The sequence below is a fragment of the Uloborus diversus genome, chromosome 2 (genome assembly GCF_026930045.1).
Source record: "Uloborus diversus isolate 005 chromosome 2, Udiv.v.3.1, whole genome shotgun sequence".
NCBI lineage: Eukaryota > Metazoa > Arthropoda > Arachnida > Araneae > Uloboridae > Uloborus > Uloborus diversus.
The window spans coordinates 154,906,548-154,933,245 of record NC_072732.1 but is presented as its reverse complement, the minus strand read 5'-3'; positions in this window follow the sequence as shown (position 1 = coordinate 154,933,245).

Below are 26,698 nucleotides of genomic sequence, written 5' to 3'. Positions count from 1 at the left end.
AGGACTCAGAAGACACAGTCTCGGGGGAATTGATTCTTCTAATGATGCAGTTTACTGGAGTACAAGTTGCTAACACTTCACCTTTCCGGATATTCCTTGGCCTTTCACTCACGTTGGCGACTCTCACAGGAATTACATTCTTAGAAAGGTCCACAAGCGTAGATGCTACCAGCACTCCTTTAAGGCTATTGCTTAGGTTAGGGTATTCAATGAGTCCAAATCGAAAACTATTGCTTTCTTCAATGGAGCCAGGTATTAATGATTCTGACCTTGAGGGAATCGATAAATCTGTTTGGGCTATTATTTGATGAGCGGACTTTACATCATTTTCAACGTTGAAGATGGCTATGTCTTCTCTCATCGAGTGCAGTTCATTAGTCTTGAAGTCAAGGGTGAAGTCGTATTTCTTTAAAACGTCCAATCCGAGAATGAAGGGGTCCGTGATATCAGCAACGAATGCCGTATGATGGTAGGTGGCATTCCAAAACACTATTTCCAAGTCCACTTTACCCTCAATCTCACTTTTGTCACCTGTCACAGTCTGGAGACTTACGCGTGGCGATCTCCACAACAGTTTCAATCCAAATTCACGAGCCACATCTGTGCTAACGATTGTCACATTGGCTCCAGTGTCGACAATCAGTTTGCAAGGATTCCCATTTACATGTGCGTAAATGAAAAGTCCATCACTGCCACTACTAGTAGAGGAAATCTGCAGAGCTCTGGTGGAGGTGATTTCTTTCCCTCGCGTAGCTTGGCGAGCAGGACAACTCCTTTGCAGGTGCCCTTCACTACCGCATTTCCAGCACTTCTGCTCTTGTTTCTTTTGGGCTGTTATGCTGTTCAGATGTCTTGCCAAGTCACCGAGTTGTCTCTCAAGATCAGCGAGATGGGACGACCTGGAATCATACTCATCAGCTTCCAGAGTTCGGATGGGATGGCGATCCACACGGGTTGCTTGCTGGGCGGCGTTCAACTTCATCGCATACACAACAGCAGAACTCAGGTCTTTGACATCCGCCATCCGTAGAGCTTTCTGGATTTCCGGATCTCGAACCCCGTCGATGTTGTAGTTGAGTGCCAGGTTGTCTCGAACAACCGCAGGGCAGTCGCAAAAAGCAAGATGAGATAGTCTCTCGATGTCCGCCGCAAGCTCTTGCAGGGTTTCCCCGGTTTTCTGGAAACGGGACTTCAACTGGAGTCATCTGAAATATTTCTGGCACTTCTCACCGAAGCGAAGCTCCAACGCAGATGTGAGGGCGGCGAAATCCAGGCGCTGGCTGTCCGGAAGGGTCTGGAAAATGTCCGCTGCGTCACCTCTCAGGGATGCTGCAAGATGACAGGCCTTGGTAGCAGAGTCCCATCCGTTCGCTTCCGCCACTATCATGAATTGGGTCTTGTACACCTGACACGAAATTTTCCCATCAAATGTGGCCAGTTTAATGGACGGTCGAGCAACAGATGTGGGAGCGCCAAACTGTACAGAGCTGCTTTCCGCGGTCGCCAATCTCCTTTCCATGTCTTTAATTATTTCTTCCTTAAATGAAGTAAATTTCTTGTCTTCTCCTTCCAACTTATTTTCCACATTGGCGATACGCTCTTCCACAGTATCAAATTTTTCTTCCAGAGCATCATCTCCCATGGCGGTTAGTTGATTCTCCATCATGGTTTTCATCGACGTAGGTCACTTTTTATTTCATCTTGACTTGTAGTAATTTTAGCAGTTAAATCACTATTTAACTGTTCTTGGTTAGTCGCCAATTCATTTTTCAAATGTTCTTGATTAGCCGCCAAACTTTCGGTCAAGTCACTTTTCACAGCATTAATTGCTTCCAGAGGTTGTTTTAGTTGGTCATCTATTGCGCGAGTAATCACCATAAACAAATAAAGTCCCAAATTCAAAGTCTTTATGAAAAAAAAATGTCCAAAGTCACACTTACTCCAAGAAAGTCCAGAAGAAGCCCCACGTTGGGCGCCAATTGTAACGGATCCGCTGCGACTTTCAACTTTCTTGAAAGGACGACACAGTTCTTGATAAAAACACAGGAGCTTTATTTACACTATGTACAGGAGAAATCGTTAACAACTGCTAAATTTCATCAGCAATTAAACAAGTATCACTCAACACCGTAAACTCAACGGTTACAAACGTATTTACTTCCAAATACGAAAACAACACAGCGAAATGCCTCGCAATAAACAGAGCTAATACACTCTCAGTGCGAATTCTCAATCGAAACTCACTTTTTATCACGCGGGGCTTTTATAAACATTGAAAGAAATCTCTCAAATATTCCACAAGATTCCAAACGCTTCTGGAAAATAGTAGACCGTTATCAAATTTTATCAATGAACAAAAAAGAAATAGGGGATCGTATACTTTAGCCGAATGTATAGGGGTTGTATATTCATTACGGGAAACTATTTACAGGTTACGTTACTACAATAATTACTATTTACAGAATTTGTAACAATATCAAGAAAAAATCAATTTGGAAAATAGTATGCCATTTAATCAAATAAAGTAGTCGTACAATATGTATGTGTATACGTACAATGCAGTACATAGCGCTAGTATGCAAGTATTAAGATTTTTAACAAAATTTAACAAAAATTAACGCTTACTATTTAGTTAACGCTTTACTAATTGTAAAACTGAAAGTGAATCTCTGGATATCTGGATCTCTTAGCGCTTAGACCATTCTGCCGATTTTCATGAAATTTGGCACACAATTAGTTCGTGACATAGGGGTGAGCATTTTGAAGCAATTTTTTGAAACTTTGATTTTGTTCTTTTTCAATTTCAATTTTAAGAACATTTTACCGAGCAAATTATCATAACATGGACGAGTAAATTACCAAATTATCATAACATGGAACCATAACATGGGCGAGCAAATTAAAGTAGCAAATTGGCGAGAAATTCATCATCCATTATATTTAAATATACAAGCGAACCAAATAATCTTTTAATTTTCTACTACCGGCAAAGCCTTGCGGGTACCGCTAGTTGAATACAAAGGAAAAATGGAAAACATTTACAGTTGTTTTTTCACTTTAATCACATTTACAGTACTGTATGTGCTTTTAATTGTTTACGTAGTTTTGCTGTTTCTGTGAAATGTACTACTTGACATGTTTCTTATTGAGAGACTGATATAGGTCTCCCATCGTTTAATCGGCAACGAACGTCCCCCCGCCCCCGTTATGACTCTAAACATTTTTACATTCGAACTTAATTTCATGTTTTGCTTAATCCGATTTCCTTTGTGGAGGAATTCATTTTGCATTTTACCATTTTTGCACGGTAAAATATTTCTCCACCTATGTTACCTAACGTCGGCACCATGCTAAACTAACGAATGAAAATTCTCACTTTTCAACAGAGCCAAAACATTTTTTTTTCACCTGACACGTTTAGTTAATTGTAAAACTATCGTTTCAAGTAGCTATTACCAGTAGGTACCCCTTTTTGAGTAATACTGCAAACCATCGAATTTGAAAAACGCGATTCATGGTTCTTCACATTCGTTAGTTAATCATGGTGGCCGATGATATGTAGGGGAATATGGGACAAAGAGAAATAGCGGTGCAAAGTGTGAAACAGTTACTCTGTTTCTTGCGCCAACTATCCGGTAACACTAATTATGGAGTAACACATGTAGCCTATTCTGGTCAGGAAATGTTACCTCTAAAGATCAAAGCATATGGTTTTGTTGTAAGTCAAAAGTTAACTTTTTTTATCATATAATGGCAAAGTTCTTGGTATAAATATTGTTATAAATCCTGTAAATAGTAATCATTTTTATGATTAATTTGTTGTAATCTGGCTATATTTAGCGTTTATTCCATTATCTTTCATCTGAAATTGTCTTAGTAGCGTTATCTGTAAATAGTTTCGTGTAATGAATACACAACCTTCTTGCATTCGAATGAAGTATATGGTCCCTCCATTTCTGAAAGATAAGATTTATGAATGGAATAAAAAGAAAATACGAGAAATTTGTAGAACGTAATCGAAATTTCTCAATGGAATATCGTGGAAACTTTTCAAGGATTTATAAATAGCCTCCAAGGCATAAAAAGGGAGTCTCGACTGAGCCGTCGCGCTGGAAGAGAGTGTAGTGTTTTAGCTCTGTTCCACGAAGCCCTTGCTCTGTGTTTTTACGTATTTTTATGTGAATACGTGTGTGACCGTTGAGTTTACGGTGTTAATTGATATTTTTGCCTAATTGCTATGGTTAATTTAGAAGTTGCTAACGATATTTCTTGTACATAGTTGTAAATAAATCTCCTGTGTTTTCTCAAGAACTGTGTCGTCATTTAGAGAAAGTTTGAAGTTGCAACTGAACTTGTAACAATATTTGAAATACTAATTGAGGCCTACAAATATTCGGTGCGCTATTTATTTATTTAATATTGCTCTTAATTTTACTTTAAATTATTTGCGCAATGATTCAAGTGCATGCGGGACAAAGTGGATGGAGCAAAGGGAAATAGTTCCATTAATTTCGTTTACATATTCAGTCACTTATTAAAATTCTCACAAGTTCATTTATTGATTAGTTCATTTACATTCCTTCATTTAATAAACTAATTTCATTCAAATAACTTATTTAACTCATTCACTTATTTCTTATTCATTCACTACTTTATTCACTCACTTTATTTTATAATTTTTCACGCATTTTCTCACATATTAATTAATTAATTGATTAACTTTTCCATTTATTGTTTCATCATTTATTCATTCATTCCTTTATTTACTCATTCACTTCATCAGAAATATTTTCAATAATCAAATAGAAAATATTTCGTTAGAAATATTATTATTATTGCCTTTGCCTCATGAAAAAAAAGGGGCAAATTTTTCACTTTTTTTTTGAAAACATAAATTTGCTACCAAAAATTTAAAAAAAAAATTCAGTGCAAGTTTTATTATAAAAAACATAGTGTTAATTCTTAATGGACTGTAACTTTCAAAACACGTTTTCAATTTGTTCATTTTGAAAAATGTAAGTCATCTTAACTATTTCACTTTGTGTGCCCCACATTCTCTCATTTAGTTTCATTTCTTTAATCATTGTATGCAATTATTTTTTTCATGAAAAGAATCTGTTCTTTAACCGTTATTAAAACTTCATGGGGCTATGCGATCGAATTTTTGGCGTTTTGAACTTTCACGTTCGAATTTTTGACATCCTACTAAAATTTTCCAACGTGAGTGCCTCCGTAATGGTGAAGCAATTCGCAATTCCAGCAAACTATAGAGGCACTGCAGCCACGTCTAATTGCGGATGAAAAAGGTAAAACAAACGCATGCCGTAGCGTAGAAAATGCTAATAAGCCTAGGTATTTTTGTTTATAAAAGTCTTGTGGGTATTCTGGCCCACGTAGAAAAAAATGAGAATTCAAGAAGCATTACTAAATGTCAGAAATTAATGCAAATTACGTAGTTCGTAGTTCTAAGCAGCCATTTCCACGATGTTGAATACAATATTTATCAATTCTTGATGGAACAACATTTTCAGTGTATCCATAAGACTGACAAGAATAACAATTAATACTAGATAATTTAATTATATTACATTACGAATTATTATCAAAAGAAGATTATACTTCTTTGCATTGCTTGGCTAGCGCTAATTGTTTTGCATTTGTAGCTGAGTTATTTTTCTCAAATTGCCGAATGGTTAACTTAAAATTTTTCTGTTTCGTATGTTTCTAATTTCTGAATTATGATTTAATTCTTTCATGCTATGCAAATCATTAACGAAATTCTCACTGATATATTGTAGTAGTTTTCTTTTTAATTGATCTACCATTATTTCTTTTAACTTATCGAATTCTGTAATCTTTCTAACATTTTATTCCACTCATGATAAAAAATTAAAATGGTTTAACTGACATGTGAAATCTCGCCAAGGGTTCTTTGCTCGCACAATACTAAAACTATAACCCTAAACAATTTTTTGGTGAAACTCTTCAGCTGAGAATAAAAGCAATAAAGTTGGCACACTATTTTGGCGATAAAATTTCTCGGCTTTTGTTTTTGCTTCTAATTTCATTCTCGGTTAAACATTTTTTTATTTCGTTCTACGATAATATATTCAAGAAAATATTTTGCATACTGTCCATTCCAGCCAAATGCTGCAGTAAAACGTTATTTTGAGAAGCTCGAGAATACCATTACGGGAGGAAACAATTTCTGTTGCTGAAAGCAATCTAAGACACGTCGAATGCGTCAATAAATACTCATAAACAAACTGCCTATGTTTACGAACAGACACACGTGGAACGTTTACCTCTTTCTTTAATTTTGTAAATCACCGCAAGGTAGCGTATTCAAGCGCTGGAGTTGCGAATATAAGTTAATAACAAAAAGCAGTTTAGTCATTAAGGGCAACTTGAAACCATGTGCGTTGGCTTTGGTCCACTTTTTTTTTTACTTGACTGCAAAAGAAACTGAAAAAGCCCAATGCTGTTCTCTGCTCTCAAAGTTAGAATATCAATTTTTTACTTCTTATTTTATAAAATAACTTGGCAAAACCGTAAACTGACTCACGTTATCATCTAACCATTATGAAGTTACTGTTTGAAAGTAGCTCTTGAACGCTGATTTTGAAGTTGTTCAAATTCCTCGCCCTCTACGCTGTTGACATTATAAGCTACACAATAAAATTATAAAAATTTTGTGATGTCGTAAAATAAAAAAGACGAGTTTAAGAAAAAAGTAGAAATTTTATTTCTCTGGTTCAGTATTGTACTAATTTACTAAAATTATATATTTTGCATCACATTTCTCACAAGGTTCAAGTAGACCTTGAGTTGCAGCAAAACTTCGAAGCCGGTTAATAATTCCTTTTAAACAATTTCTGTAATTGTTAAGTAGAACCCCGATTTGACTTTTTTTTTCCGGGACTGACGAGAGAAAACGTATTAGACGAGAAAACGTTTAAAGGGGTTCAAATTTTCATTAGATAGAGGAGAGTTTTGTACCTTGGGACACTTTTCATATTTTAATTTTTAACGTCAATTATTTGAATCAAATTTTAAAACTAAAAGTCTCATTTAAATACCCCAACATACTTCTATGCAATATATTTTTATAAAATTCAGACAGTTTGAAAATAAAATATTGCCAGCCATTTTTAAAGTAAAAGTTCCGAACTGTCCCAAGGTACAACATCCTATTGTACCTTGGGACACATCTTGTTATACTAAGGGAAAGTCTTTATGATTCATGAAAGAGCCATATACTTGAACCAATTTTGCACCAGAAAACAAAACAAAACAAATATATATATATATATTAGGGTGGTCCTCATTTATATGGGAAAAAAAATTCGGAATTCAACAAGTGACGTCCCCTAGTTTTGTGACACTATAATAAAAAGTAACTTGCGCAAAATTTGAACTCGATCGGTCAATAATAACACGTGCCCCTAGGCCGTTGAACTTTAACAATTTTGATAATTTTCTCACAAATCTTCGAGTTTTTACTTCAGACCCAGTACATCGTTTCTCCTAGGTTTGCAAAATATTTTTACAGCGTTGTAGCATTAAAATTAACCTTTTTAATTACTTTATATCATCTAAAGATTTTACGTTGAATAAGAAGGAAATAATGCTTTAGAAACTTTCCTTAATCGTACGCTTTCCCAATGTATCTCGATAGTGTGTATTTTTTCCGATAGTCTTGGTCTGTAAAATAAATTGCTTTGTAACTTATATTTGGTAAATTAGTTGTGAAATTCTTCGATTAATTGTGTTCCTCTTTCAAGTGTATCATTCACAATGTTCAGTATTTTAACAATCTCTCTTCCCTTCAAATAGCTTCCTTCATTTTGCCGTGAATGAGGATCAAATAGGAAAAAATCTTTTAGTGTTTGTAACTTATCAAACAGTTTTATTGACCCGTAATTGATTCTATAAAGTGGTAGATCTTTACTAAGAAAGTATTTCAAATCATCTACTGTTATCTAAAATTTATTAAACAGTCATCAGACACGTCTTCCTTATCACAAGCACTTTTTTGGACTAGTCTTTTCCTATCTTCCAAGTTAATTCCTTCATCCAATACGGACAAAGCTACTAGTTTATCCCCTAAATAACATAAGTGATTTATGAATTTTCCAATCATTGCTTCTGCTGCATGTTTGTCGTCATTTTGTACGCTGCTAGTTTTTCAGACATATTATATTATTCAAAGGAGCCTCGATTGAGTTGCTGCGAATAACCATATCTTCATACAGCATTTAATTGTAAAACAACATTGAAGGGCTTTCTTTTCATGCAAGGTCAATTTAAATTGTTTCCTAAATTATGAAAATTTTCAAACAAAAATTCCTTTTGCCACCCATGTGGCTCAGGGATAAGTTCCAGGTTGCCGAAAACATATCCCTGTAGGAGAAAATTCACGAGGAAATATTATTACAAGTTATGAGAATTCTCTGTAATCTTTCTCAATTCCGCTTTTTACGAACAATAATATGTCATCAATTTCGTCTTTTAGAATTTAAGTGGTATGTGTACTTGATTGAAATGTTATAAGTTCTAAATAATTGAATATCTTATCTAGAACTAAGAAAGGCAAAAACTTCTTTCAGGACACACTCTGCAGTACGATTTCAAGTGCATGATCATGGCAATCCAAATGTAATATATCACCGTTCAGTTTTTTCTCTAAAAAGTTGCATGCACAGTTTATACCTTGATATTGCAAGTCGTTGTATCAAACACTACAACTAGAACAGTTAGCAATATAGAGCTATCATCTAAGACATCACATACAACTGAAGAAATTTCTAAGGAATTCCGAGTAGCTGTTCAATATTAGGACCTGAAGCTGTCACAGTAATTCTGTCGGCGTTTTTTTTTTCCAGTTTCAGCTGGATGTAACTTTGTATCCCAGTGAATAACTCCAAATCTAAATTTAAATTCATGAAATTTAATTTTACCTCTCGAAGATTTTCTTTTGCTCTCTTAAGGAATGTACGATTGATCACTAGGTCATTTGGATTTAAATTTACTGCATCTACATAGGCTGTAAATAAATGAACATCTTTATCCTTAATATGGCATTTGTCTAACAGTGATGAAAGGCGAGCAGATATCAATAGCTGTCAAGCGTTTTTGCATTGTGGTAGACCAGCTGCAGAAAACAAAAGTTCAACAGCTTAGGATAGATACCCATTTCGGTTTCTAAATCTTGTGAATCGCAAGAATTTGATGATAATAAAGATCTATGTACTGAAATAGAAGAAAATTAATTTAAAGTATAGATTTCTACATTGTTCCGATCAGGATATTTTTTTTAATTTATATTTTAGCTATGGAAAAACAGTATATTTTTATGTTAGGAGTAATCGAGGATTTTTCGAAATTTATATTTTAAAAATTAAAAATTGCATAAGTATTTAGGTATGTTTATCAGTAAAGAACAGCGAATTAAAATATAACTACATTTACTTATATTTATAGCATTGAAACCTTGCGACTCTATTTGCCACATCTATTACATACACAGGGAATTTTGTAAATCAACATCCCCAAAGCATGGAGGAGGCTATTTGTTGTTGTCAAAGATCGTTCGTCAATGGCTTAGGCCATTCATTAATGGCTTATAGAATCTCTTGTGTCCATCTTGATGGGAAGAAATGTTCTGCTGCCGCTTGGTTGGAACAATCGCAGAAGAGCGGTACTCTTGACCCAAGGCCATTGGTGTACATTTTATTCTCTGTAACATGTTAAATTTTACAGAATGAAAGTGAGAGAATGGTCGGTCTGAAAGTAGCAGCACCTATTGAGGTTCAAAATTACTTTAAATATAAAACGTTAGAATATTTTTACATAAAAATGAGAAAATCCGCAATTTTTCCTTCGAAACTCGGGCCCTAGGGGCACGTGTTAATATTCATGGATTGACTTAAAATTTTGCAAGGATCATTTATTTGTACAATGGAACAAATTGAAGTGGCGTCGCGTAAAATATCTGCAACTTCAAAAATAAGGACCACCCTAATATATATATATATATATATATATATATATATATATATATATATATTCTATGGTAGTGAATTAAATCATGAATAATGAATAATTATCTAACATTAAAAGTGTTTAAAAGACAACATATGTTTAGAACATTGCTCCATGTTCCTTAATTATTAAGAACTATGCATATGTTGTACCTTGGAACGTGTCCTAAGATACAAAATGTTTGGCAGTCCCATGGCACAATCACCACGTTGTTTAAGAAAAACCAAAATAATGGTCAATCAAGATGCACTCTCATTATTTTCTCATAAACAACATATTTAAAATACTAGGGTCTGGTGGGGGAAAGTGGTCAATGGGGTAAAGTGGTCATAATTCAAATAAATGGCTATAGCTTGGAAATTAATGTTCGAATGAATGTGAAAATTTTATTTTAGGGTAGTGCATTTATAAACTATATTTTGAATACAAAATTTTACAACTAGCAAAATTTTATGTGGTAAAAAAAAATATTTTGTGTAAATATGAAAATTCTTAAAATCTAAACACCTTTTTTAACTTCCTTGGGAAATTTTGTTTGTTAGAATTATGAACAGATTGACTGTACGGGAAGCTTCCTACATGTCTCAAGAACTCTTACTCATTAGCAGTTAGCTGAATCTATTTTGAATAGTTTGTTAGAACAATTTAAGTAAGATGGGGTAAAGTGGTCATAATATTAGGCTTAACGAATATTGTTCTTCTAAAGTCACTAAATCTTTAAGTATAAGGCAGATATAAATTAAATATTAATTTCACTTAATATGTACTGTTTTTACAATAAACAGGGTTAAATATACGAGTATATGCGTATGTATACGCATATACTTGTGTAGGCACGTATATATACGAATTCACATAAATGCACCAATAAATACGTATTTGGGTACCTGCAAGTATTTTTTATCTATACAGATATACATTCGACTATACACGTATATTCCCGCTTATATGCTCGTATATATACGAACAATTATATACTGAGGGAGACACGTATATACGCATACGTACTCGAGTAGACACTTGCATGCAAGCATACGATATACATGTATACAGGGTGAGTCTAAAATCTTGGTCAAATTATTAAAAGGTGTTAGACGGGAGGATAAGAAGCAAGAATCATAAGAAACATCCAGAATCAAACTCAAGGCTGACGCGCTACATGCACGCAAAGCCAGAAACTGATGGATGCAAAACATGTCACAAATTTATTACACAAAGACAGTTTTACACAACATTTTAGGTTTTAAGAAAATTTTAAAGTTATTGATGAAATTTGCGGCCGGCAGCTGTAATACTTGCATCGCAATCACTCTGTTGCAATTACGAGACTTATGAAAAACTTTCATCAGTCGCTGCACCTTCGTTGCGATGCGTGTATTAGAACTACTACAGGCCGTAACTTTCAGCAACTGCTCTAAATATGTCTTAAAAATTAAAATGTCGGGCAAAATCATCTTTGTGTAACAAATTTGTGACCTATTTTGCTAACGTCAGTTTCTGACCTTTTGTGCATGTAGCGCGTCAGCGACCATAAGTTCCTTATGATTCTTTGCTTCTTATCCTCCCCTTTCACACCACTTAGATTTCGCAAAAAATCTTGGATTCATTCTGTAAGCATACATTTATATTAGCGGATATACTCGTGGATATACGTGTATACATGTACTGATGTATACACACACGTAAATGCACGTATATACGTCTAACAGGTATATAATCGTGTTTACACGTAAATATACGAATATACTCGTGCTTTCATATATATTTACGTGAGTAGACACGTACAAACACGCACTGGATATATCCACGAATTAACTCGTGTATACTAGTATAAGTATGTATGTTCACTTATATATGTGTATATACGTCGACTGTACACGTATATGCTCAGGTATGCACGCATATACTCGAGATACAAGCGCAAAACACGCATATGATGTTCTTTTCTACGCTTTGCTCGCATATACACGTGATACGTATATACTCGTGTAGACACGTATACACTCCTATAGGTAATCACGTATACATGCGTGAGTATATACGTGTATACACTCGTGTATACACGTATATACTTGAGTAGGCATGTGCATGCATCTGATGTATACATGTATCTATTCATATATGAACATGTTTATTCATGTCTACACGACAAGTATAGTAGACTCGTGTATATCCGTATATACTCGTACATATACTTGTAACTATAAAAATAACCGAAATATACAAAAATTAGGGTTATTTGTAACGGTTTTGCAGTTTTTTTAAACTATGACCACTTTACCCCATGCTATGACCACTTTCCCCCATCCCATGGGGTAAAGTGGTCATAAATACAAAGGGAAATGAAAGTGTTATAAAACTACTTAAATTCAATATTTTTTTCCTGAAATGCAATGTACCGTGTTCTTTAATAATGCAATGTAAAATAACAAGAAAAAAAGTTGAAGTGTTTAAAGAATTTATTGTTTTTATTATCCACCTAAGTTGAAAACCTACGATTTTATGACCACTTTACCCCACCAGACCCTACTCTTTTATAACAAAATAAAATTCAGTTGATTAAATTGACAAATACAAAGACAGAAAATGAATTAAAAATAAAGAAATATTTACTTTGGAGTCATGAAATTTTCTTTCTCTCACAAAATCGTCAATTTTACTCATTTGATGCTGATTTTTACTATTTTCATCATTTAGTGGTGGAGGTTACTATTAGAGATCACAAAAACATGGCCGCTAAAAATTGATTCTTAGAAATTAGCAGTGTCCCAAGGTACAACACTCTCCCGTGCTATAAAAACATTTATGAATGGAAGGAGATTCACAGAGTAAGAATACTTTGCATTTGTTATTTAAAATTAATTTCATGCAAAATCTGACAACATTTTTGCCTGTCCCCCCCCCCTTTATTTTATATTTCTGAAAGTGCCTTCTCAATCTTTTAAAAGGTTTTTCAGTCATTTAACCTTTTCAATAGCAGTACCAAGAGTAAGTGCAGTTCTGAATTCGACTTTTGGGTCTTCAACTTATCGCTGCCTGATGACTGGAATGAGTTTCGTATTTCTAGAATAGCTGAGGTGATAAGATTTGCTTGCCAATCCGCGACTTCTTCAAAATAGAAATTAATGTTGAAAAATCAACGCCACCAGCCAATGTACAATGAAAATCCACACTGAGCAACGAGCGATGCTGTTTAGTGTACCATTTTCCTAGGCAGAAGATATGAAATGCAATGCCTGTAACATATTCTTCTTTTTCCCATGCATTTTTTAATAGACTACAAAGAAAGAAGTTATAAAAAATGTTCTTCCTGGTTTCGAAACAAACATAATGTGTAATTTGTCATAGGAAGTTTCTCAAAATTAAGTTGATATAGTTTGGCAAAAACGTTAAAAGCGAGAATGCGGTGAATCGAGAAGCGTAATAAATGTACGGGTATGCACACATAAGTACTTTTAATGAAAAGAGACATTCGAGCATTTGAAAATTGCAATGGGGTCGTTTCCAAAGTTTTAAAAGTATTTTTTTCTGAAAAAGTATGCTTAAAAACATAGACTCTGACCATTTTTTAAATAATTTCTTTAATAGCAAGCGTAGAGCGCAATTGCAATTCGCTGCCTGATTATCATAACGTGGAAATGCAGTAGAAAGATGCACTGTAGTGCATCATTTGTGACGTCATAAAGACCACGACTTGATTGAAGAATCGGACGTTTTAAAAAATCAATTAAAAAATAACTGTTGGGGAAAATGAAAGTATTTTCTGAGTCCTTTTTTTTTTTTCTTTTTTTTTTTTTCTTTTTTTTTTTTTTTTTTGCTTATTCTATCAATTTTAGTGACTAAAAGTGCTACTTTTGACTGAAGGAAACAACCCCAATGTCCTCAAATTTGCTCAATCATCAGAAAAAAATTTTCGAATAAGGAACATTTTTGGGAGTTCACAGTGATCTCCTGAGCCTGGTTACAAATGAAAATAGTTGAAAATATTTCTTTGCGTTTGTAGATTACAGGAGAGAAAATTTTAAGATCACCAAGTTCTAATAAGCAACTTTTTTCACAGTGTCATCTCCAAACAATGGTGACATCAACATAGGCCCGACGAGATGCCATGTCAGCCGAGTCGGAAACTAGGAGCCCGGGCCTTGTAGTTCAGGATCTGAAGGGGGTTGAGCATGCATGGAAAGGCTGAAGCAATATTATTTCTGATTATTGTTACAAGCACAATAGTGATTATGAAACCACATGTCGCCGCCCCCCCCCCCTGTGTGGTCGACAACCCCGGGGGAGGGGGGAAAAGCAGTGGGGGGAGCCGTTTGCTAAAATACTCATAACTCGCGAACTATTTGAGATAAAGCACTGAAAAAGGTGGCAATCGACGCAGAAAAACAAGGGCTTTATAAAAGTTAAATATGATTATGGTCCTATCTTTGTTGGTTTCTGAGTAAAACATCAAATGGTCACCAAATCAAATATTCACCAAATTTTGTTGAAAACTTTTTGAATGATATCAGTTTCTGCGTTTAATCTTTTGGTAACAGTCAAAGAGTGAAAATAAAACGTCCATTCGGTGGCATATATTCGTTTATTGAAATCGTAAATTAAAAGTTGTACGATTGTCTTTTATGGTCTTGAAAGTTGTCAGTTTGATGGAATCAAAGAGGAAATTAAATACGCTTTATCATTTTATTTATTCCATTTCGGCAGTTTTTCGTTGCGAAATTTTAACATCGTCATGGCAACAAATCAGCGAATTCTGGGATAGATAATAATATACAGCATCTTTCCTTGATAGCGGCATTCCTATGGAATTGACATTCCTTTTATAATGGCAAATATTATGCATGTTTGTTTTGTAAATCTCGTGAATAGAAGTAGGTAGCACTAAGAGCGGGAAGGGGTATTAGGGGCTGTTAGGCAGTGAGAAGCAAAGGAATATGTTAGTGGACATTTTCAAGTTTTGAGTAAAACGCGTTTAAAGTTACTGTTCTAGGTAAACTTTCATTGAATCGTTTTTCCAAATCATGCTGTATAACACAGGAGAGGTTTACTTACCGTTTGTACTGGTTATCTCCAAATTTTTAATTTGATGTGAAAAGAACTTAAAGTGACGAATTATGAGGTGTTCTAATTATCCTTCGAGCTTCGAGTACAATTCATCTTGCGCAGCTTTTTAAGAGCTTTGACATATTTCAAAAATCGATCAAATATCACTTTTTTTCGATAAGATACTCTCAAGGTGATGATTTTCTTTAAAATTGGAATAAAAAGCACTTTTCTTCTAAACGAATAGTACCCTACCCTATGTTCGTACCGGCACCCCTGACAACGCCTACAAAATTTCATGTTGATCGGTTGAGTAGTTAATGCGTGAAAAAGTAACAAACAAAAAAAGTCATTTTCGCATTTATAATATTAGTTAGAATAAAAGAAAATAATAAAAAAATATTTTTTTTAGCTCGTTGCATGCTACAAAACGAATATTTCCATCATATAGAGAGCATTGTTCTTAATACGTCATGTCAAGCCTTGTTACACAATGATGCTTCTTAGATTGGTGATAGGTGCGTGGTATGAAGCTTAACTGTACCATAAATAAGTAACGAATTGAACCCTTAATATATATCTACAGAACGGCGGAGAGTGATATGACTTTGAAAAATAAGTAAATAAAAAACCCCAATTTGCCATCTCTTACAATAAAAGTAAGACATAGAATGGCAAAGGTCATTGATGAATGGCATTTCAAAAAAACATGCGATTTCTGCGGAACATGGACTAACGTCAATTGATATTTTCTTCTGTCTCTTTTGTTTTCGCTGCTATATTTTATGTGAGAAAGAAGTGGTGTTAAGGTCTAGGCTTGCACGAAACCTTTTTGAATTGAACGTATTTAAGAGTTTCTGTTTTTGGCGAAGAATAATTATATTCTCCCTCTGCCCGAATTATTGTGCATTCATAAGGAGGAGACACTTCGGAACGCCTTCCCGAAAGCAGAGCTAATTTTAGCGCGGGGGTGATCGCTACCGCTTGCAATTGAGACAACCCCAATTTTGGCGGGCATTTAAATTTGCGAAAACGTCTTTGTATTCTTTCCTTTCGTTTCTAGCTTCGCGTAATTGTCGTCTACAGGGAATCTTTACCTTTTAAACTGAAAATTTCAAAACTATAAATATTGTATTTACAAAAAAAAAAAAAAGCAAGGTATTTTATTTTCCGAATGAAACATTTCCATTAAGGATATGGTTTCTGAATCCTATCCTTAAGGAAGGAATTTTAAACGATATCCTTTTAGACACTAACGTCCTATATTCGAAATTGCAAGTGCTCTGATGAAAAAAAAGGGGGGGGGGGCAGGAAAATTTCATTGCCACACAGATTGTGGCTTTGAAATGCTTAAGGGTTGCGTTCTTTTTGAAGACTTAGTATCTCTCTCCATCTCCCCCTCTCTTTTCTTGAGGGGGTGAGGTGACTCAGCAGCTCTTAGGGGCGGGTCTTTGATGCATCTGTATGGATTGTACAAAATTATAGATCATATAGAGTGGATATACAGTCAGTAGATCTACAGTAGCAGTTATTTTTTTAAAATGCTGAAAGCATTATTCAAAAAAAATTTTGCCCCCCTCCCCCACCCCCAAAAAAAACCTGGTTGAACCAAAGAAAGGTGGGACTGGTAAATTGCTCCAGAAAGGATTTACATGTGAGAAATAAAAGTAAATGAGAAAACAATAAAAAAAAAAAAAACAATCTAAAATATATTAATGCAATTGACTATTAAAATCAAGCTTATTTCTATGTGTATTGTATTAATGTTAATGTTTAGAAATATGTAATAATTTTCGGTGTTTTATAAAAAGTGACTTTGGTTGGAATACTGCTTTAAAATTATAGGTTCATCGGTAAGGCCGTCCTAAGACATGACGACTACCCCCAGGGCGAGTATTTCCCAGCGCGGGGGGGGGGGGCTAACCAATTTTTTTTCTAGGGGGGGCAGAAACGAAGCTAGTTATAATACTTCAGTACACAGTAGCTTAACGTCCACACCGATTGTCCATAAAGGATGTTACGCTTCACCTTACCCTCTCCCCTCGTCACATCTCACGCAATGTTCGATGAACATATTGCTATAACGAACGCTTTTATTTGAACCAAAATGTGTGAAGTCACATTTCTTGTAATCCCCTCCTTCCCCCTTGAGACTAACTGTCAGAAGTTCATGAACCCCGAACCCTCCCTCCCTACCAGTGAGCTCTATAAAATGGAGAAAACCTACAATAGTGGAAACTTGAGCTCGCTTGGCGGGAGAACGGGGTAGAGCGGAAGACTAGATTTGTAAGATTATCGCTGTTTCGCTGGCGTTACGATTTTTGCTGATGCACTGGAGGGCGTGTTAACGAGGATGCGATCGCTGATCTCATTGGATGCAACCAGTGATGTAATAGCTGCGCTTTTTGGGAAGACTGGCAGTTTTGCTTTTCTCTTGAAAGGAAATAACTGATGCAAATGAAACTTAAATGAAGTATTGTTGTGTTGTGTACCGTATCCTGTTGTAAAACCATAAAGGGTGGACTTGACACTTATATTTTACGTGAAATATATTACAGTAGTTAGTAGTACAAGAACTTGTATTAAATTAAAAAAATAAAATAATCGCGACCTCGATTGCCTTAGCTCATTTTCAGATGAATCTCGCGGGAAAAAGCGCGCGTTAAATTCAAATTTTTTTAAAAGAAATGAAAAAACAAGCAAAAAAGAAAGATAATCACAACTACTGAGTTTTGCTAGTCGTAAAAGCAGAATCATGAGAGAAAATTGAAAATCCCTTACTAAAACAAATTACGAGTGTTTTGTTTGTTAACTCAAAAGAATTGACAGTAGATAAGAATTTTAAATGATTAAGCTTTCTACTATTGAGTGCCAATATAATAATGAAATCGTTACCAATTGCGTAAATAAAGGTTTAGAATTGTTCTTGAAACTTACTTGAGAAAGGTTATTTATAACTTCAGTTCAATATGAATCTAAAGTCCCAAACGAATGCTTTCATAAGCAGGAAAAATGTGTTCTTTCGATTGCTATCAACGGGTCAGTCCAAACACATAAAATAAAATACTTTTTTTTTTTGAGCAATCACGAATTGCGTACTATTCTCACTTTCCCAAGTTTGATGTTGCTCTGATTTTTCAGATTTCCATGACAATGGTTGTTTTTAGTACTTATTTAGGAGGGAAAATTTCGCCTTCATAGTTACAAACCATGTGCGGTTTGATTTTATTTATATTTTTTTCAGGGCTGGTTTTTTTTTTCAGCAATAACGAATTATATACTATCCTCGCTTCACCAGAAAGGATGTTACTCTCCTTTAACAGACTACCATGACGATGGTTGTTTTTAGTATTTATTTAGAGAGCGAAATTTTCGTCATCATAGTTACAAATCGTCGGTGGATTGGTTTTATTATTATAATTATTATTATTTTTTTTTCAGGGCCTAACTCAAGCAGACTTAACATTTAAAAAAGAAGGTTTTTTGGGTAAAAATTGCGTTTTTTCAGGCGAAAACACCTGTATGGATGAATTTAAACAATAAAACTATCTAAATTCAAAATTTCCCGATTACTCATTCCCATCAGTTAACACTGATAAGAAATAAAAATACATAACGTAATACGCTGTAAATAATCTTTATGATAAATGTACTGGTGAATATCGGCCATAAAATCACAATCTTAATTACTGCATCCATATCACTATTTTATTTTTCATGGATATGCCTCGTATTATCTATTCTGGAAAATCATGAGTCGTAATAGGACGGGTGCAGATTTCTTTACCATTTCCATTCCATCTGTAGAAATATGAACTTCAACGAGTGGGGTCCTATCGCAATTCGTGTTTGCGGAAACGTCAAGATATCAAAATTTAAATGATTTTTTTCTCTCTGAAGAGAATGGTATATGGCAAGTGGCAGATTATTAATTTTTAAAACTCAAGTGTCATGTTTCCTTTTTCTTGGAATTCACCTTTAGTATAGTTAACAGCTGAAAAAAGTAGAGATCCGAGTTCACCAAATCAGGTAACGTTTTTTTAACATTTGTCAATCCCCACGCTGTTTTCATAAGAAAGGTATAATAAAACAATGCATGAAAAGTGAATAATCATCGTTACTTCCTTGTTTAAGATTATTTGTGTGCTTAAAGTCAGAAATTTATTACGCCTGGGTCCTGGTTATTGAAATCAAATTGCAGCAAGTCCCTCATTGTCATCCCTTCACTAATGTATACAATGGGGGAATGATTCTGAAATATTAATTCTGAAACATCACTCTGAATTTCAAATACATTTGTTTTATCACGTATTTTCTAATTCTAAGCGAATTCTTTTTATGTTTTGTTTCGTTTTCATAATTATTTTACGATTGCCACAACTTGCTGATTTGCAGTAACTATTTTTTTGTGGAAAAATGAGCCCCTGAATCTAAATATGACCACTGTCCCCCTCCCCTCACTTAAAACTTTTTCGAAGTCGCATCGCATAATTAGTTTCCAGTAGACAGTTTAAATATTCATTATTTTATTTGGAGGGGAAGAGAACATTCATCTGAGGTGCAGGAGAGGTAAAACGTTCAAAAGCATGAACATTTGTGGCAAGGACCCCTCTTTATCCCTCCCCCCATGGGGGAGTACCCCCCTTCCCCCATTCCGTACTCACTCATGGGGGGTACTACAGCAAAATTTGATGAACTATGAGGGCGATGCATTACCCCAGAAATATAACAATACATTAATTATAATACAGGAAGGTTCCTTACTGAGGATCTCGCTACTGATATTTATTTTTTACTTCTTAGTTCATACAGCTACAAAAGTGCATTTTTTATTTCATTTTGTATTTTTCATTTTACGTTTGCGTACACATTTTCATTAACTTATTCCTTCAACTTTATATAATAAAATAAAGGATTGGGATATAGGCTCAAAAATGTGCCTTTAATTTTAACCATTTTCGTACTTTTCCCACGGAAATGGCCGGAAAACAATTCGTCAACGCAAGGAGGAAGAGGACAGTTTTATTACGGTTTTAGGGGAAAAGAGGACCTTTTAAGTGTTGTCTTCTTTGTACTGCTATCTTCAAGCGGGGGAGGGGGGTTTCATTCGAAGAACACACATCCTCAGCATTGTGATGCTTTCGATAAAAAGCAGAAGAAAAACAAGCATTGGTCATCGCAGAAAAACACTTTCTCACGATTGATTCAAAGCGTCCACTTTCTCACAACATATCCATATCCAGTCTATTCATTTTCCGCAGTTTTTAAAAATTCAAAAATTTATCTTTCTACATATTTTGCTCATGCAATCAAAGTCAAAAAGAAGTGTATGTTTGACTTACTATAGAAAACTTGTATCATTTCATTATTATCATTTGTATTGTTTTGTGTATACAAGAAATGGTTTCATGAATTTTATATTTCGATTTTTGAATTCGTTGATTTATTACACTTGTTTTATTTATAGTACGAACAGGAACTGAAATACATATTTTTTTTTTTTGCAAATGTATTGAGTTGAAATTTTATTCTTTCTTTCATCTTCATTTTTAGGAACAATTGGAAGTAATTGTACTATTATACATAGCATACAAGAACATGGACTTGATTGAAATAATGAGTTTCAATTCAGTCACAAACCTATTTTAGAAATATAAAAAAATATTTCACTAACAAAAATCCCCCATACGTGCAAGGGCGGACACAGAAATAATTTTTGGGAGGGGCACCGAAAGGTAACCCCCCCCCCCCCGATACAATTAAAAAATAAAATAAACAATATCATGGGTTTTTTAATAATGTTTTCAAAAAGCCCTTAAGCCAATAAATCTTCTTTAAAGAGCAGAAATATTGTACAGTAAATTATTTCTAACCTGGACACTTATGGAATGGAACAAAAATATTCTGATTGGGGGGGGGGCGGTGCACCATAAAGGGGGATTGGATAAAACATTGTTGCCGCAAAAGCAACAGCAGGATATCTTACTATATGGATTCGCCCTCAAAATGTGTTCAGAATATCGGGGGTGTTCACATTACGGAGTGTTCAAAGAGAAAGTCAATATTGATTTCTTCCAATGTGGTCGCAAAATCTTTTCTTTTTTTTTGGAATTTTTATACCTATAAACTGTTTAACCTTATATAATTTCACCATAATTGTATAAAAATACACGGTATTACTTAGAAACATTTTCATAATGATTAAACCAAGAGGATATTAATACATAATTTGTACTTTTTTCTATCAACGAAGAATAAATGAATAAACGATTTAAAATAATTAATAATAAAGTTGGGAATTTAGACATATTTTTTTTTCCAACTATTTCTTTATATTGCAAAAGAAATAGTTCTCAAAAAGATGAAAATATAATGCGATACGTTACAAATCTGTAAAAAAAACTGGGAATTGTGTAAAAGGAAAATTGATAAGTTCTTTTCTTCTATAAATTCTTTTCTAACGGTCAAAAAAAAAAAAAAAAAAAATCTGTGATTCAAAAATTAGTATCTACCTCATAATTATAGCTAAAAGCCAAATTAAGAGGGTTTTTTTTTAATGTTTTTGAAAAAAAAAAAATTTAATAAATATTATGAAGACAACACAATACTTACAAAATATCTGCTGAATATTTGAGAAAGAAAACCTAAAACTTCCCTGCAGAAAAGAGATAAACATTCAAAAACAATATTGTGAATGTGAAAACCCTTGTTTTCGTTTTACTTTAATTTTCGCTAGCTCATCATTATCGCGAAAATTTAAGTCACGCGAAATATTTAAACTTTCTGTTCTATTCACATACAATTCACTAAATTTTTTATCTCGCAAAGTCACCGATACGTTCATTTTCGCAAAAATTACGACTCGTGTAACTGTTTTTACAGAAGGTAAATGGTTAATAAATTGAAATAAATCTGCATTTGTTTAAAAAGTACTGTGTTACTGTGTTAAATAATCCTACATTCTCGATGAAAAATACTAAAATTTTTAATTATACAATTAAAATTTTAATTAACAAATTATCTGTTAATTATTTCTCTTATTAAGCGAAACAAACAAAAAACGAAGGAAAAGAAAAACATATCTCCGAGCGCTCCGAGCGATGGAAGTTTCCTCCCTCTCCTTCTACGTCATCTCACGTCAGCCCGAGTCTTGGCAATAATGGTTGCCGAAAAGGAGCCAAATTTTTATTCTTTTACTAAATAAAAGTAAAGAATTGTTTTGTTTAATGATGTATATATTCAGCAGACCGACAACGTGATGTGGTTAAAAACCGGTCATTTGATAACAAGAAAGCAAATGGGTTATTTTTAAATATTTTTTAAAGCTTGCGAGCTTCCTCGTAGACTCCAATGCTAAGACCATCTCCTAAGCCTAACGAGGGGAACATTGGCGAGATTCGAAGGTTACACTCTACCCCAATCCGATTCGACCCCATCCGCTCTCCAGGGTTACTATACAGCTCAATGCTCCCTACCCCTTTCAAGCGTGACATCATTTGTGAACGGCTCTTTAGGTTTGCTCTAAATAACCAAAATCGCACTAACACATTTGAAGGGAAAAGTTCGGCTCCCCCCTCCCTCCTGGATAGCGCTAGTCACAATATTTTTATGATCATGTATGTTTTTAACAAAGAATCATGTCGCACCCCGGCAAGGAAAGTGACAATTCAAAATTTGGAAAAATCGTACCGGCTATTGATTTAAAATCTAAATTTAATGCTCTTTCTCGACACAAAAATTGCAAAGTTAGCTCACCTAAATGGTGCAGGAGGGAGGGGGTGCAATGTGCGATATGTTGAACAACTGAATAGGTTGACTATAGCAACGTTTCTTGCTAAAAAGTACGCCTTTTACATTAAGAATCAAGGACGGATCCAGAGACTATTCAAGGAGGGGGCGATTGATTTCACACCTTTACCCTTTTATAAATTTGCAAACCTCCGCCCCCTCCCCCTTCCAAACACCATGAAAGATCCTCTCATTTCAGTTATTTTGGGAGGGGGGGGGCGACTTCCTTTTCTACAAAATTGCGGAGGAGTGTACCAAACCCCATCCCTTACCTTAACGCCATCAAAGGTGTCCCATAATAGTTTCTCTCTTTTTTTGGGGGGGGGGGAGGAGGGGACTTTCCTGAGAAGAGGCCTTGAACCCTATAACACTATTTAATATCACTAAAATCGTTTACAATTGAGTTTTTGGATTTTTGAAATACTTCCTGTATAAAGTTCGGATCCCTATCACTAAAGTGTTAAGATATGTGCAACAATTTCATTTTCCAGACATCAAGAGCTTCGTAAAACTATTGAAGATAGGCTAAAACAATTTTCAACTTCAGTATCAAAAATATACCGTGGGAGAGTTCTGCATCTCCACTCAAGGAAGGGGCGATCGCTCCCATCGCCCCTCCCTTGTATCCGTACTTGTTTGGAGCTGTATTAGAATACGGGCAACAAACTTTTGCCTATTTTATGATCCCCACACGTAACGCTGTTCCGTAAAAGTACTGGAAGAACTGAATTACTTTTAGAGTAATCGAAAAAACTTGAAAAAAAAAAGCATATATATTTTTTCGTATTTACAAAAATAAATGGGTCAAAACAGTAACATAAAACGTTGTTTCAGGCACTTATTCAATTATTCTGTAGATAACCATATTGGCAGGTGAAAAGCTTTAATTTTTGTTTTATTCCTTTTTTCATTTCTGAAGAATAAAAGCCATATTGAAAAAAAAAAATAGTACTAGTAGTATTGAAATGTGTCATACAGAGTGCAACTTACCTACTGTGGCTTCCAAAATTGTTCGTACGCTTTAAATGAGTGTGGTTAAAAATTAAGTGCCTAGAAATTGAAATAGTAGTTCAGTACTTTTTCATACTGTCTCTACATGATTACATCAACCCAAAATTTTTTACAAAATATTTACTGTTTGAAATGGGCCAAAAATGAGGTAACAGAAAAATATTTTCAGAAAAATTCGAAATTCAAGTTGTCGTCTATCGTTTTCTTCTTTTATTATTTTTTCAATGCAGTGATAGTTAAAAAATCGTTTGGTATTAATTTTGCTTGTTTACTTCATAAATTCTACGTATTATTTTTAAAATGGTTTGAATTCGCAAAGTAACAATAAACGCAATTCGAAAATGTATTAATTCTTCATTATATTCGAAGTAAAACAGTTCGAAATATTGCAAAAGTAGTTCATTTATCCTATACTACTGTGTAATACTTAAAAAAACGCTTTAAAGAAGAAAATTGGGTCGAAAATAAGGTGAGAAATGTTGACCAGCAAAGTTAACAAATTGCGATCAGAGATTTATAATAAGAAAATGGGTGAAAAAACCCACGTTTGAGTTCTGTGAAAGTTTCAGCATAATAGAATGAAACATTTTCGTTCCAATTTCACCTGTTACTGTTCACCGTGTTTGCAGAAAATGTTTAGTTAGTGTGAAAAACAGAAAAGTTTAGGATTTCCTTTGCAAAATCAATGATAATTTAACCCGAAACCCCCAAATCTTAAATTACTTTTAAGTCGAACAATTGTCTTTGTAGCACACCCTTTTCTTCGAGAGAAGAGGTGGGAGGTGGTTTCTTAGAAAATTATAGAACACTTGTCTTCTTCCAGCGCGATAACGATGGCTAACTGGCAACCTTTCTCAGTGTTGGTCTGAAGACTCATCCCCAAAAGACGCATATAGAATCTTCCGATACCCATGTGTTGGGGGCGTGGCCAAGTCTCAACTGCTGAAAAACGGACAATAATCGCTTGCTCGATCCATTTGCACGGGTGTGGCATAGCGTGGTTCAAAAAAAAAAAGAAGAAAAAAACTTAAATTGCTCTCCATCCAGCCGTCAACGAAAGGTTTCAAGTCATCGAAGATCACCAGAAGAGAACAAGTTATAATATCTCGGCTTCGTGTTGGTCATACCAGATTCACACATAAACATCTTTTTTTCACGTGAACCAGCTCCAATATGCAACACATGCCATGTCAATCAGACAGTGTTGCATATTCTTTGCAATTGTCCAATTTTCAAATCATATTTCGTTTTAAATTGTTCAATCAGTTTCATCCATCTCTGAAGGAACTCCTTGGAGACACATCTCATCCCAAATTGTTCCCCTTCCTTCAGGAGATTGACTTTATTTCTTTAATTTAGTGTTCGTTCTTATGTCCTTGTTTATGTCTTGTTTTTGTTTTGTTGACGTTTTGTATAGTATCACTCAAAATTGTTTCTCAGTTATTCCTTTCGGCTCGTCATTCCAAATTTAAAACTTCCTTTATGTGTTTTATTTTGGAAAACTTTTCAAAATTCTAGAAGTTTTATGTCCTTTGCTCCTTGATGAAAAACACTTTTTGGGCTTTTTTTCTTCCCACTATTCGACAATCGTGTGGCGCAGTATACTGCCGTGTGCAGGTAAAGGGCAGTAAGTGCAAATTTTTCATTTTTCATATTTTTGCATTTTTGTCATCTATTGTACGTTATCTTTATTGTGCAAGCTCGCTTATTTGGTTTCCGCTGAAAAAAAAAGGCGCGAAAAAGACGTCAAATTCCAAAATTTCCCTATTCTTAGCATTGAATTCAACACGCATTTCTTCAAATTTCTCGAAAACTCATTTCTGCAGATACTGCCGTTTTCCTGCACACGGCTGTATAGCCTACTCAGGCCTTTTGCGTCAAAAAACTCAATGGAACCAACCAATCAAAAAAAAACTTTTTCTCAGCTAGAGTCCACGACACTACTCCCTATTTTTTTAGAGTTACTAATAGTATTATGCTGTAAAAGTTTTAGCTTCTTAGTCAAATTTTAAGAAGATGCTCAATGACCCCTCAATTTAACATTAACCTTATCATAGAAAATGTCACAAATTTAGAAATACTTAATTTCCTCTGCTGTTCTTTTTTTTTTTTTTTTTGTAAATATTATTTTATTGCAATGTATATGCATATTACTCGTGTATAGTATAATACGTAGTGTTGTTTTTTCAGTTCAATGTATTTTTAACCCCCCTCCCCATACTTATGAAGTGGGGGGAGGGGGGTTGAGCACCCTATTCCAGTTGAAATAGGAAGCTAACATTCTTCCAATATATTGCTATCCACAAGTCTAAAAATAGTGAGGGGTGTCCTGTTTTCTAGGAGAAACTTTTTTTACATGTATTTTTGAACCACCCTCGTGTGGCATTTGACTTGACATATTTGCATTTTTGGGTGTGTCATTATATTTGCACTTGATACGCATAATTTTAAACTTTGGCTTTCAGTTGTGTTATATTCAAATGGCGGCAAAAATACCCGGCGTTGCCTGGGTCAGTAATAATTGTGAGAAACAATCGCTACTTTCTTTCGTTTTCTGTTTTAACTGAAAGAACTTAAAACACACCACTTTGACGTGATTAAAAATCAAGCTTCTTCCTAACCCATAAAAATAAAATAGCAATAAGTATAAAGTACAAACGAGTACTCATTTAGAAACGAAAGCACGAATTGAAGCATATAAAAATTTGAAGAATTTCCAAAATCTAAACTAACAAAAACAAAGATCACTAAAAAAACCGTGTGCTTTATTTAATTAAATAGTACACACAAAAAAAATGAAAAAATAAAAGGT